The following is a 16,252-nucleotide window of genomic DNA, read 5'->3' on the forward strand; positions in this document are numbered from 1 at the left end:
CATGTTTAGGATCAAAATATGATTTTGGATCATTTTTAGGGTTTTTACATAGTTAGAAGTAATTTTTGATAATCAAATTATACTTTCATGTTTATAAACATGTTTAAATCAAGTTAAATTTGATCAAAAATGAGTTTTACCTTTAGGTTTCTGCTGGAAAATGGAACAACAAGGGTTAATCAGTTGCAAGGACTTGATATGTTGTTGAATAACTTTTTGATGAAGTTTAAAACGTAAATTATATAGGGGGGGGGGTTTCCCTATGTCGGTCGGAATTAAAGGGGCCCCCCTTGGGCCTCACTTTGGTTTATTTCACGTCATTTTGCGTGACATACGTGAAATCACGAGCCCAAATTTATTTTGGGTTTGGTTTTTGGCAAGTAAAATAGATCGGGTGTGACAAACAGCACGAAAACGGTTGTTTTTCAGCCAAATTTTTGTAAATTTAGAAAAAACATATCATTTGTTTGTAAAAATCCAAAATATTTTCACGGGTCGCTTAAAACATCTCATATAAGTTTTTTTGTAAGTATTTTTAGGCTTAACTGGATGATACAATGTTTGCTTTGGAACTAGCTTTCGCGTTTAAGATCATAGCGTATTGTTAAACGAGTATCTTTTTGTTTAGCTGGTTTGCTATGTACTATGGCCATAAAATAAATATGTTAGCTTCTAATATATGTATATTACTTATAGACGCCCCCCGGGATATCCGGGTCATAACCAGACTCGTTTGGTTATTCGTTTGGTCATTACGCAATACAAGGCTAATCGCTTATTCGATAAGTAAACACTAAGGTATACTTAGTTTTGTCACGAATGTCACACGGTTGGTTTAAAATTGAATTTAAAAATATAATATGGTTAAATGTGAGGGGCAAACTTGTAAGTTAGCTGAATTATGTTTAAAAGACAAATTAACCTCTTTTTATGCATGTACTTTGTGCATTAAAATATATAAAACTCTTAAAATTAAGTGTTTTAATTTGTCACTTTTTGATATATTATATATAGTATAGATCAATAGAAAACCCATATAAGCCATAATGAGATGAAATAAATGTGTGAACCAAAAAAGGTAGTTAACGATTCTTTCTTTCTTCTTCTTCTTCTTCTTCTTCTTGGTTATCCCCACCTTTCAATCCATTGTCACAAAGCACATGTATAGCAAGTTCACGAATCGAGCTGAACCTAACGCGGGCTTACTCATACTTAGTTTGGTTTTAAACCAAGCCAAACCGAACGGTTTGAATTTAAGGAAACGAGCGTTATATTGATACTTGAACTTGGTTTGGTATGAAACCTAGCGGCTTGGTTTTGGCTTGGTTTTGTACAAAGTTTTCAATTTAAAATTTCTAAAACTCCAAAATGTCATTAACTCAAGACGTTTAACTCTAAAATGTCTAAAACTCAAAGTTACAAAAAAGAAACATACATAATAAGTTCAACAGAGTACCTGTGACTAACCTAACTTAAATACAAAATAAGTTCAACTACAAATCTAAAACACAAATCATGATTGAACTCATGTCTACGATGCTCTCTACAACCATCTCCATGTCCAGTACATGTAACATTTTATAAATTGAGTTTTGAACAAATGATCGTTGTCAGCTATCTAGCAAATAGAAACAACACGAGTTCTCATTAAAAATACAAAATAAAACTAAGCATAAACATGCTTTAACCTGAATTAAGCTCATTGAAAAACGAGCTCAAGAACTTAATATGCCAAGAACTTTAAGAATGGGTTAGAGTAGAGGTGCACAAACTGGGTATTTTATGAACTGAAACCGGTTCCGAGTATGATAAAGGTTAAAACCGGGTCGGATAGAAACAAGTTCCAAGTATTGTCTGGTATTTGACCGGGTTCCGAATGGATGTTTGGCTATGATATTTACACGTTAATTATTTATAAAATGCATCTATATTATTACTAAGTATATTACTTTTACTTATTTCTAGATATTATAGAATTCAATATATAAAGAACCAAAATGATTAATTTTGTTATCTATGAATTAAATTAATAGAGTTGTTAAATAAAATGCTTATAAAGAAATCTCAAACTCACGTGTGTTCATCACACACCTGAGAATTGAGATATTGAAATTTTATTATTATACTAGTTTGAGATCCATGTATTACACAGTAATTGATGAGAATTTTAATCTTTAAACATCAACGTCTGCTTGTAACTTTTGATAAGGCAATTTATAGTTGTCCATGTCAGAACCCACAGGCTCTTTAAAGTACAAACCAACCATAGATAATGATTGGCATTTGCTTTTGTTTATGGTCATCGCAAAACGCCGTGCATCTTTCCAAATAATCAAAAATTCGGATTTTCAGGTATTTAAGCACGGTAAATGATTTGACAAGATTAAAAAAATTTGTGATTCTAGCTTTCCGATATTAAATCCTTGATTTCTTCCCTAAAATATATTTGCCTAAAATAATCTATTGATTTATATTTAGTGAAAATTGAAAAATTAAAATAATCTTTTATTGCTTAACGGATCAAACGGGTAGAAGATAGACCAAAGTGAGTTTTTAATGCATACACAAAAGTGTTTTATTGTATTACTTGGATGATAACTGTATTAATATAGCTTTGTCATCATATTAAACACATTATAATTCCTTTTGAAAAACTTGACAAAAAAATGTTCCAAGGTCAGCCTGACATCTACTAAAAATTTTAAACCTATTGATGCAATGAACCAATGATAAAAACATTACCCCTTACAATAATCAACTAACTGATGCAATGAGCCAATGATGCAACACATGAAATCAAATCCTTCTCTTTTTAACTTCAAATGTTAATGCATAGCTAATTAACTAGAATTATAGGTGAGCATATCTGCAATTTTATTAATTTACAGAGATTGAAAGTTAAAAATTGATTCTTAGTAGGGGTTCGGGTTTGTTTTTCGGGTTTTGGGTTTTTCGGGTTGGGTTCTTCAGGTTTCAAAGTTTTAAGTCTTGACCCAAAACCCAACCCAAATCTCTCACTGGTTTTTCGGGTCGGGTAATCCGGGTTCAAGTTTTTCAGGTTGGGTTAATCGAGTTTCGTGTATCCTAGAAAACAAAAAGAAATAAAATAAAAACTACAATGCTAAAATTAAAACAACATATTCTTTTTCGCTTGTAATGTAATTAACCAATAATAAATAAACATTAGCTAATAAAACAATTCGAATGAAGAGTAAAACATATTCCAATCATAATCGTCTTTTATCAGGCGTTATTTGGTTGTTTAGTTACAGTTGCTATTAATCATATATGGAAAACATAAATTAACAATAAACAGTCCACCCATAATAGGTGCAATGATAACAGTCGATTAGGGTCAGATTCTGACAATTTTAGTGGCTAAGGTTTAGCCTATTATACCTAAAAATATATTTGGTTTTATAACTAAAAGTTTATTCAGGTTTTTGGGGTTGACCCGAAACACATAAATCAGACCCAAAAACTAACCCGAATTATTTTGGTTTGGTTTAGTCTTTTCTCGGGTTCGGGTTTTTTTGGGTCAAGTTAGTTCGAGTTCGTGTACGAGTTTTCTCGAGTCAGGTTTCGGGTAAATGCGTTACAATATATAAGCATAAAACAACTAACCAATGCCTACTTCAAAAGGTAACATCAGATTTAAGTGAAACTATAAAACATGAAACTAAGAGGAAGTTGCTTACAGGGGCTGTGATAATAAAAAAGATGTAGACTTTTGATGAATGAATATACAAGAACAAATTGAATTGGGAAATTAGGACAAAAGCATAAAACCTAATATATACAATAACTCACCTAGGGTTAAAACTAAACAAGAACGACCTCCATAAAATTGCAAATCAAATCGATACTTCCGATTTCTACAAACGAAAATAGGAATTGATTAGACATTGACGCAATTGAAATGGATTGGAACAAAAGTATAAAACCTAACACATACAAAAACTCACCTAATGTTGAAATTAAGCAGATACACCTCCATAAAATTGCAAATCAGTCCGGTACTTCCAATTTGTGCAAACGAAACAAAGAACTAATTAGACATTTACACAATGGATTTAGCACATGAAAGAAGAAATTAGATAAAAGATGTGCTGGCTTCATATGAATCCAAGAGAGATGAATCGAATGTTGGATGAATATGGAGGAGGATGATGTGGGCCGCCTGAGATAAATGGAGTGGTAGGTCGTCGGATTTATTTGCTTCTGGCATGTAAACAATCAGAGAGTGTAACCTAGGGCTACCATTCTATTGAAAGAAAAATAAAACGGGTCAGAGAAAACATATAAATCTGAAAAAACATATTAGGTCGGGTAATAAGCCAAAAGGGATCCAGAAAAAACCATATTTTGTAAATGGGTTGGAAAAGGGTGAGGGGGTCTAAGAGAGTGACAAGTGGCAAAAGGATATATTCTTTTATTAGAGTAGTAGAAGTAGATTAGATTATTACATGTGGTTGTTTTGACAATGGCATCATGTGGGCTTTTAACACAAAAATACTTTGATCAATGGTGTGTGCTGTGGAGTATATAAATAAAAGGAAAATTAAGCCTCTGGGCCGGTGATAACAAAGCCCACAAATAAGAAAAGTCACAATCCCATCAAATGGAATTATAAGAAAAGAAGGGCACGACAATTTGAGGGGGTTGCACGGAAGACAGAAGGCAACGCCTTTTCTTAGGGCTGTTGTGCATGCAAATCAAGAGGGAATAATGAGGTTGAGGCAAGGCTAACCAGTAATCTCGTTGTAACTTCCTTCAGGTGAACGGTTCATAGGGTTAACAATTTTCTCAGTTTTATATTTGTTTGGATTTGTTTTTGACGTTGACAACGTTGTATAAACAATTTGCTGTGTTGGTTTATTTAAACTATTTGCATGTGTTAGTAATTCTTACTTTACATCTTGCTCGATTGATGTGACAACCGGCAAAATTCAGGTCAATATCCGTACAACCCATTGATAAAAATAAATCATTATTATTATTCGTAAGCATTTTAATACGCATGCATGATCATTCATCATTTAGAGGTCGTAAATTCCAAACATGTTCATTATATATATTAGGTAATTATAGGAATTACCGCGTCATACGTACAAATATCCGTCACAAACAAAAGTTGGTGATACTATATTTTGGATACTAAAATAGTACTTAAATATATTATAGTGTATATAAATAACAACTCTGAGCCGTGTCCAAAGCGTAATGAAAAACTAGAACTTGGTGAGCAAACTTAGTATAAACAAAATGTAGTGAAACTAAATATAAAATATAAACCTAAACACCAAACTGATGGCTACTAAGTTATGTTACTATACAACTACAAGTATAATGCACTCATATTTAAACCTTTGTTATACTAAATTAATTATAAAATAAATATCTAATAATAATTAAACCAACCAAATTTGGCACATGCATGCATGAATCGTTTGGTGGCTCACCACAAGCAAACAATACACCACAAAACCCCATGCCTTATACTATATGGTGATAAAGTATAAAAGTAAAAGAAACTAAGTGAGATTGACCAAAAGACCATGACAAATTTAGTAATTTTACAAGAAAAGTAACAAAAGAAAGTCAAGAATAGAAAAGTAAGTGAAGACCCCACTTTTCCTTTCATCTAACCCAATTTGAAGCTCTCAACCCAAAGAGAAACTTGTCATCTAGTATGATGACAAGACAAAAAAATATGTGCCATGCATGCAACCCATCAAAGTACAAAAGACATGGAAGGATTCTTTCACAAAATGAGTAACAAGAAAAGTCTTAACATAGAAGAAAGAACAATGTTAATGTATCTTATTTCTCCGTAAGCCGATCCCACCACCATTTCTTTAATATAAATCAGTTTATACACATGCACACACTAAAACTTTGTCCTCTAGTTACTCCAAATTTGCATGGAGTGATTATATAAGAAACCTTAGACCAACCACACCACCACATTTTAAATATTTCAAACATACTAGCTCACCACACTCCTTTTCCTTTAACTGTCTCGACCAAACTCTTTCCCCCTCTCATTTTGGTTCAAACCTAACAAGTTTCTCCATGGCCTAGTCAAGTCTAGAAAGGGTTTTTAAGCTCAAGGAGAAACCAGGGACTAGGAAGATTTTTGTGCATGTGCTAGAAGTTGGTTTGGAGTGCTCAAGATTATTCCCATTTCCTCACTAGAAGTCTTCACCTAGCTTGTCTAGTGGTATGAACATCATTCTAACCCCCTCCATACACTAAAAATCTAGTTTAGGCTATGCTTAGTTCATCCAAGTAAAAACAACAAAATAAAAACTAATAATAAAACAAAGTGGCTAAAGTTGGTAGGGTAAAATTTCGTAACATAAAATTTTGGAATATAAGATATGGTTGGTAAAAATATAATTGTAACTTATAGATCATGTAATGTTCAACTCAACTAATAAGTATAAGACGTACAACTTAAGATGACCAAAAGTTATATTTAACATTATATTTAGTGGACTAAAAACACATAAAAATGAGTCATGTTTGAGCAAATAATTATTTATGGGCGTACTAAATTATATGATGGTTAAACTTAAACTAACAAGTTACTTGATATTATAAAATAAGATTTTCTAAATTTATTACCTTTGTGTCTTGAAAATATTATTTTTCTTTTAAAATATAATAAAGTATTTTAACTTAAGAACTTATTTTAACCATACATAAGAATAAATAAATTTAAGATTATATATTTATTTAAACTAGTTCGATGTTTTGCGTAAAAATATAGGCATATCTATACTTATAATTAATAACACACATATCTAGTAGCTATTCACATATTTAATTTCATAAAATACCATAAAAATACAAAAGTATGATTATTTATTAAAATCATTTTTATAAGAATATAGTGTATATACATTTTCAAACTATTAACTAGTATAGCCTACCAAATATATCTATATTTTTAATAATTACTTAAACATATTTTAAAACCCTTAACTATATATATGAGATCTATTAACATAAGGATATAAATACATTTTTTCTTTAAAGTAGATATATAGTGTAATATATATTTATTTACTATTACTTATAAAGATAAATATGTGAGATATATTTATGAAACATAACATATTAAACTTAACGTATCACCAACGAGTCATACCACGCCTAGGTCTAGGTTGTTGGATGAACACATAGCATAAACCGAAATAACTAATGTATCGTACCGACCTTAATTATGGCCGTACTTGTCTTAGGACACACTTAGGTCAGATTCCGTCAAGATCTTTTGTAATCATTACTCACTGACGCTGAGGTGAGTTTCACAACCCCTTTTTACTGTTTTACTATTTTTGGGGTGGAAACATACTTAATCTTTTAATGCGTAATAAATGATCTTTATATAATCATGAGTAACTCGAGGCCCTTAGATCTTCGGATCAATACGTTCTATAATCATTAACTATGGGTTTAGCCGAGGAATATGTGGGTAGTACTATCGGGATTGATCCCCCGCTCATGGTTAGTAGCTCTAACCAACGTGATAATGGTTGTATATTCTCTAACTTTATACCGTGGTGTTACGGTAACGGGCAAGCAACAACGGATTTAGGGTTGATTATAGGCTCATGTGTTATATATTAATTCGTACTCCTTGCAAGTTTACGGAGGATCATGCATTACATTATTTTTTGTACCTTACATGTTTTAAATTCTTTATTTGACATAAACGTTTTAACTTTTGAAAATAAATGTTTTATATTGTGTCATTAAACTTGTGAGCTCACCAACATTATGTTGACGTTTTCAAGTATGTTTTTCAGGATGCTAAGCAAGTAAGAAGAAGTATTGTGGGTACCAAGCATTGCATGTCGGATCACCTATTTTGGAGGATTTTTGTCTATAACTTAACTTGTTTTTAAGTCATAGATTTGAAAATCCTATAATTAAGTCATGTTTTGAAATACTTTCAAACCTTTTATTTTGTAAAATAATTAAACTATTTGGTGATCTATGAATGTGATGTTTGCTTTAATCAATAACTGTGATTATCCATGATTCGTCGCACGCTCGCGTTTCCGCTAAGGCGGGGTGTTACAATTGATGACAAAACCTTGTGGTTTGTTAAGTGACAAAGAGTAGGTTGATTCACACTAATAAATAGGATAATTCAATTATAAAAGATCTGATGACAAAGACCTGTTTTTGAGTACCACCAAAATTAACCGACTTGCCAGCACCTTATCTATACGGTGTCCAATTAATCAAACGAGTTTTGTGTGAAACCTAGAACTTGAAAACCGGAGGAAGGTTGCATTTTTCTTAAATTGTTTAAAATCAATTTTCTAATTTTCGCTTGACATCATTTATCCACCTTAGTTAAATTCAGATTAAACAATTAGACAAACTTTGTAATACTAACCACATGCTCCTCACGGATATGATATCCTATTTACTATGTCTATATAGTTTAATTAGGTTTTTACATGACTAAAACGACGGCCGTCACCGGGTGGGGTCCGATTCCAAGTACAGTGGAGAAACCCAATACCTATTCGTACCCCCAGTTGGGGTACGATAGGTGATGTAGTAAAAATATGCATATTATTATATAAATATTTCTTACACTTTTAAGTGCTTTGAGCTAGGTTTTTATTGAATACTATTCTTGGCTGGCTCATATGTGGATTTTTAAGGTTTAAAGAAACAATGAGCTAAAACAATTAAATAGACTAAGTAATAAATACTATTGGCCGTTTTATAATTTGTAATATAGATATCAAAATGGTACAATCATCCAAAATACAAAACTAGAGATACTAATGGGTGTAAGACGAAATTTCAAACCATGTTTACACATTTAGTAATAACGTAAATTAATTCACACCAAAACAATTATTAAAGTAAAAATATAATGAAACTAAAAAGAAGTAACTAATATTTTTGGTTGGTGTTGAATTACAGGAAGGAAATTATATTGTCCGTGAGCCTCAACTTAAAATTACTTGTGCTACATATATGATTAAATGAAATTAATTGAGATTGGCCCATAAGCATGGCTCTTGGGTTATAGTTGAACCGACCCATGTCGGTTCATATATGAATCAAGGTTAAATTTATGAAGAAAGGATGGAAAGTTATACATACATGAAGGCCCACCAGAATTAAGTCAAAAAGGGGAGAACCCTATTACAAAAAGAGTTACGGCCGAAAGAAAAAAAGAAGAGAACAAAGTTTGGGGGAGTTCGACTAGGAGGCAGGCGCAAGGAGGGAGAAGAGCTCGTTGTTTCGAGCAAAGAGCGTCAAGATTCAACACCTACTCATTGAAACATCATTATTATCTGGTTTGAATTTATTGTTTTCGTTATGAATTCATTATTTGAACATATTTATTTTTTTTGTCCTTGAGTATGGTTGTAGGTTAAAACCTTAGACCGCTTAGGCTTTATGATGAACTTTTGTTGACGTTTGGTTTTAGTTTGGACTTTGCTTTTGTTATGGTTTATGATTAAGTAAGAGGTTTCTTGTTATTTATTCGATGCATATGTGTGCTTAGGATTGCTTGATGAGTTTTATTGTTTCACAGTTTCCTTGGTGATTGTTTCATATGATAGGATTTTGTTAGGTCATCTACTGTTCGTTTTTGACTAGTTTGTGGTTGATTTGCAATAAAGCCATAGGAACAATATTAATAAATCAAATAGACCTAAGTGTGCTGCTAAGCTAAATAATCTGTAAGGTGATAGATTATATGATAAGTCTTTGTTGTTTAAGATTGCTAGATTTAGTTCTTCGTAAGGAGTCCGTCTAGGTTTGATTTTTCAGCCTTGTTTATCTAGTCGGGTGAATACTTTAAACCACCTTTGATTTCCGCGCTGTAAGGTAGGATTTCTTATAGAGGTACTTATCAAAAAATAAATTAGCGACCGTAAGTGAGTCTAATTAAACTGGTGTTTTTAAGAACTTAATAGAAATCCATAGGTGTCTTCTGGAGAAGAGTCAGGGGTCCTGTTTGGGTTTTCTTTAAGTGAATAATTTAAGATCCCAGTTCCATAACTTAGCATTTTCTAACTATTTGATAATTGATACATTAAGGATTCTAGCCTAGGTGGTTGTTTGTCATCATTTGAATTAAGTCTAGGATTAAGTCGTATTTAAGTCTTAGTGATTAATTTAATATTAGTTTTTAGTAAAACCCCCCAATAATATAAATAAATAGTCGTGTATGTAGTTGAGTCTAATTAGCTAGTTTACGTAATTAAAAGAGTCTCGTGGGTTCGATATTCGGACTTACTTAGCTGTACTAGAGTCGACCGGTTCACTTGCCGGTTAGTAGGTTTAGTTAAGTTAAGAGTCTAGAATTATTACTTAGTGTCTAGATTAACGTAATTTTAGTTAATAATTTTATAACTACTATTAGCACATCAATAGGAACCGGTTCTGAGTTGAATCCGAAACCGGATATTTTGTGCACCTCTAGGTTAGAGCATTCACGGTCCCTTCAACCTAAGACTAAGTGAATGATCCTTTGATTTTCTTTTTTTTTTATATGAAAGGCCAATTTTATTAAATCAAAAGAAAGATCATTTATAAGACACTAGTAGCCTAAGTACAAACAAAAACATAAACAAACAACCTAAGACTAAGTGAATGATCCTTTGATTTTCTTTTTCTTTTCTTTTTTTATTTATGAAAGGCCAATTTTATTAAATCAAAAGAAAGATCATTTATAAGACACTAGTAGCCTAAGTACAAACAAAAACATAAACAAACAAGATATAAAATCAAAACATACAACCAAAGGAATGATTCTTTGATAACTTCATTACTTGTGAGAACTCGAGATGACTGCATTTAAACAAAGATTTTTTGAAATTCTTTTTGTATATTATATTTTAACAAAAATAAAATAAAATATTGAGTCTCCTTCCCGGGTTTTGGGGAGGGGCGAGGCCGTTGGTGTCGGTTTTTTGCCCGGCTTGTTTATAAAAGTTCACTTTTCAAAAAAAAAAAAATAAATAAATAAATAAAAAGAAAGAAAGAAGCAAAATAGTTAGAATACAAATAAAACCTTCACCTCAAAAAAAAATAATAATAATGCCATATGTAACTTTGCGAGATTACATATATACAATCTCACGAGCTACTTATTTCTTTTAATTTATTTTTATATTTACAATGCTAACGTATTAATTGATGGGATTTGAATTTGAGCATGGCTTTCACATGAATCTTTTAGATATTTAAAGTGTTGACTTTTATCAATTTTCTTGGTATGTAATGTAAGTGTGATGTTTTGCTCCTATGCTCCAACGCAACATAACTAGAATGCTTCACTATTCTTTGATGTCTTCTTTTTCGTTAAAGTATAGAATTTACATACATGTCAAGAAATCATAAAACAATCAAAAAAAAAAAAAAAAAAAACAAAACAAAAATATGAAGCTGGTGGAGACTCCGAGTCTAAGAGAAGCCCATTAACCAAGAAGGCCCATTGTAATCTAGCAGTCTGAATTTATTTGTTTAGTGTCATATGGGCTCTGTAAAATACAGAGCCCATATGACACTAAACAAATAAATTCATTAGATTAGAGTTAAATTGATATTGATAAGAACTAATAATTTTGTTTCTTACAACCCATCAAACACAATGTTTACAAAGCTAGCATCACAGTGAATGAGTCAAACGTCTAAACTTTAGTGTTTATGGATTTCGTATGACTTTATGAATCACATACTTCGGATAAGACATAAAGCTTCTCAAAGAACCAAAGACTCTTTTCGATGAAATTCAAATGTGTGAAAAGTTTGGTGATGAAATCAGACCAATTATAGGGGGTTGAACACACATGCATACATACATGTTCCTCGTTTTTTAACCACAGCCACAAGTCCACAACAACCATAAAAAAACCATCACATGCCTATTAAAACAAACTTATATTTACATCTATAGATGTATTTATTCAACAGTTTGCAACTAAGTCTCTCTATAGGCTGCCTTTTCTTACACTTTGTTAACCATCTCACCTTTCTTGTCCATTTCAACTCCATTTGGGTGCTCAACACCATCCGTAAACCTTGACCAGAACCAATGCTTCTTCCACACAACCACCATTTCTTCAATTGGAATGTTCTTTGTCTCGGGCAAGAACACGAATATAAACGTGGTCACGACCACCACCCAGAAACCAAAAAAGAGGAAGAGGCCGAACTTCAGGTGGCAAAGCAACGTTAAGAACACTTGGGGCTATAATGAACGTGAAGATCATGTTCACGGAGACAGCGATACTTTGAGCAGCTGATCGGATTTCAAGCGGGAAGATTTCACTTGGTACAAGCCAACCTAGTGGACCCCATGACCACGCGAAAGCCGATACATATATGCATATGAAAATCACCACCACAACAGCATACCATTGTGGCAACGCATCAGCGGTTCCATTTATTCCAAACTTGACCCCTATTAAAATTGCTACAGCAACCTGTTTCAAAGAAGTATAACAAACAATTCGATCATAAGAAAGGTAGATGTAACAAAACAACAAACAGAAAATGACAATTTTACCCTTGTATGTAATTTGATTAATAATCTACCTGAGAAATAAGCATTTGAGTGCCACCTTCAAGAAAAAGAAACCTTCTTCCCCATTTGTCCACTCCATATATTGAAACACACGTCGCAATAACATTTACAGTACCCGTCACGACAGCTGACATAAGTGAAGCACTGGCCCCAAACCCAATTGTTTTGAACAAAACTGGGGCGTAAAACATAATGACGTTGATCCCAGTTAACTGTTGGAAAAACGGAATCAATATAGCCACATTAAGTTGTGGCCTATATTTCTTTTGTAACAAATTTCTCCAAGGATGCTCGATTTTTTTGGAGGCTTCGCTAGCCATGACCAAATCATGAAACTCTTCGTCCACGTTGTCAACGCCTGAATTCTTCTAAGTTTGTGCTTAGCACCTTCTTTGTTGCCTCTCTCAATCATAGAGTTGGGGGTTTGTGGGAGTATAAGGGACCCCACCGTTATGATCAAGGCGGGGACCACTGCGCCCCCAAGACTTAACCTCCATCCTCCTTTGATCTTTTCGAAAAAGTGATTTAATATATTTGCAACAAGGATTCCAATCGTGATCGATAACTGGAACCCGATGTTGAGTGCCCCTCTATGCCTATATGGTGCCATTTCAGATAGGTATAATGGTACAGCCTGAAATTAAAAAAAAAAAAAGAAAGTAAATCAATTAGAACTAGAAAGTAAATCATGACTTTTTTTTTGGTAATACTGTTGAAACTATACTTTATTAGTTTTAATGAAAAATAGTAAAAGTAAATAGTTAAAAGAAAAAGGAAAACAGAAGGACAAAAACTAAACATTTATTTTGAAAATAAATTTAATGCTTTTGATCACTATTGGCCCAATTAAATATGTGGTAAAGCAATTAAATACTATTACAAATATATATATTTACTTGACAATAATCTAATTTTATAAAGATAACAATTTAATAGCATTAAAGATTTCATTAAAACACTTTAAATACACTTTTATAAAAAACTAAATTATAATAATATTTTTTTTAGTTTTAATTATATCTAATTCTTTTCTCAATTATAAATTGTTTATTGGATTATATCGAAACAGAAGGCAATCGGGCAAAAAGCTGCGCCGCTACCCGTTTTTGAATCGCAAAACCAGAAAAATAATTAATGAACGTAACGTCAACCAGGAAAATCCGGTTCATAGTTGGGACATTCATCGGTCAACTAGTGACACTTATCCATAATTTTATTAAAAAAATATTTATATAACCGAAATTGAAGAGTATATACAAGTAATGGTTACACAGTACCTGGTTGGCAAACCCGATTCCAAACCGAAGTAGGATCCGACCCAAAATGAGCATCCAAACCCCTTGAGCGAACCCGTTGACCAGAGCTCCGACACTAAACAAAATGCCACCAAAAAGCATAGACAGTTTCCGGCCAAGTGTTCGTGTCACAACCGATGCCACTAGCGACGACAATAATGCCGCTAGATACAGTGATGATGTAAACACCGTCAATATCTGGCTGTCGAACTTACAATATTGGTTAGTTGATGTGTCCGCAACCTGTTTTTGGTACACCGACAGGAAAAACTTCTTTAAGAACGCTTCCATAGACGTCACTCCACCTATAGATAATGCATCGTTCAGTAACCATTTAAAAATTAATAATAGTAATAATTAATTGAAACTCAAACTTATATTTATTTGTTTTATGTAACATGCATTAATTGTTATCGTCCAAAGTTCAAAAAACTTTATGGTGTTGACTGTTGATAACCATAATATATGTTACACATAAAAGTAATATAAACATAAATACCGCTAGATCAGTTGACCTCACATCCTATATAGTTAAGTCCGTCAATCCATCATTTTTAAAGAAACGTAAATCTAGTTACCGGATATGCCGATGTCGTAACCGAAGATGAGGCCACCCATGCCGGCAACTATGCATGTAAAGGTGACGTAGAGAGTTAGGTTTCCCGGATAAGCTTTATCGCCACCGGGAGAAGCCGGTATTCCACCACCAGCCATTGTAGTTTGGTGGTTTGAGAAGAACTCCGGTGGGTAATGCAGGGAATAAGGCAAGATTATGAAAAGTTTGTGCGAAAGATAAGGAGGATTGTCTTGTGTATTTATAGCGTGAATTAATTTTTAGTTATTTTTTTGGATTTAAGTTTATTTTATTATTAAATACATTAATTGTATTTTGAAGGATCATCATTATTAAATTGGTTATCCAATTTTGAGATATCATCGTTATTAAATTCGTAAGCTAGTGGTATTAAACCAGTGCGTTACAGAAGGAATGTGATGTGAATTTGGTCAGGATTTGTTCGATTCATTATGGTATAATTGCTATTGTTAAATGCTTGCAATTAATTTTTATCTCTCATTTTAGGAAAAGAAAAAAACAATCATATAAATCTTCCATGGATAACAATATTATCTGAATGATTCGTTTTATCAAGTTAATTATTATTCTTATTAAAATTAATTATTATTTATATATTAAAAAATAAAGTTAACTATTATTCAAGTCTTTTTTTAATGGCAAATTTCATAAAAAAGACTAGCGGGAAACTAGCTAAAACCATAAGATAAACAACCTACGAAGCTAAAAGGCCGAAGTTATATGCTTAAGTTGTCAAATGAGCAAACTTAAAAAAAAGGAAATAAAACAAAGAACAAAAAAAAGTTGCATAGAGCCGAATTCAATCTCAGGTCTAACTGCTGGTCCAAGGCTTCAACCAAATCACACTTAAGAACTCTGCTCTTTTTTAAAATCGTCGTTTTCTACACACACATATATATATATATGTATATATATAATGTTGCAGTGTTATTAGATAATAAAATAAGATGAGTTTGATCTTGTCTAAGCTCATACTCGTCTCGTTTCGAGCTCTATTTTTTATAACTGAACTTAAATAATAAGTAGTATAAAATCATACATGGTCCTTTATTATTTATTAAATATTTTTATCAAATTGCTTAGAGTGCGGGGTATGGAACCGGGATGGATTAGGATGGGTGACATGGCACGAATAGTACAAATGGTGGAGATTGCCTTGTCAGCAACAATAGAAACTATCCTGATGGGATTACTTTGCCAGTCGTTCCAAACCTTCAACAGTCTCATGATCATCTATATGCGACTGTTTAATATGAAAAATAGCCTTTTTAGTTAATTTATAAAAATATCATATAAGTTTTTCTTCCACACCAATCTTAATTCCCTTCTCCCCAAAGTTTTAACCCACGGTATTTGCAATGGATCGATCTAAAATTTCGTCAAGTTTGATGATTAAGCATTTGTGATGAACACTTAAAAATTTCAAACTCTCGCTATCATTCATGTATCGTCAATCCATTATTTCAAACTCTCGCTATCATTCATGTATCGTTAGAAGTTAAAGATACAACATGATATAAAGAACTTTGTAATTTTATTATTGCAGTTTTATTTATTTGAATAAATTTGGTCGATGAATATATGTGTGAACTCTCGGGTGGGCATATAATGTAATTTTATTTTATTATTGCAGTTTTATTTATTTTTGCCCTGCTGGCGGTGCACGCATATAATGTATATATGTGTGAACTCTCGGGTGGGCAAAAGTAAAATTGCACTAATTTTAACGTTATTTTACTAATCTCGTGAAAATAAGGTTAAAAGTGGGGGAAGGTTATTCAG

The 16,252-nt window shown here is 32.4% G+C and overlaps 1 pseudogene; it reads right to left on the reverse strand.

Moving 5' to 3' along the window:
* Positions 1–12,001: 12,001 nt before the first annotated feature.
* Positions 12,002–14,589, reverse strand: LOC143544224 (sugar carrier protein C-like; annotated as a pseudogene).
* Positions 14,590–16,252: the final 1,663 nt, after the last annotated feature.

Source organism: Bidens hawaiensis, unplaced genomic scaffold (assembly GCF_021521415.1).
Source record: "Bidens hawaiensis isolate Kalapana, Puna unplaced genomic scaffold, B.hawaiensis_p1.1 tig00013503_1, whole genome shotgun sequence".
NCBI classification, from domain to species: domain Eukaryota; kingdom Viridiplantae; phylum Streptophyta; class Magnoliopsida; order Asterales; family Asteraceae; genus Bidens; species Bidens hawaiensis.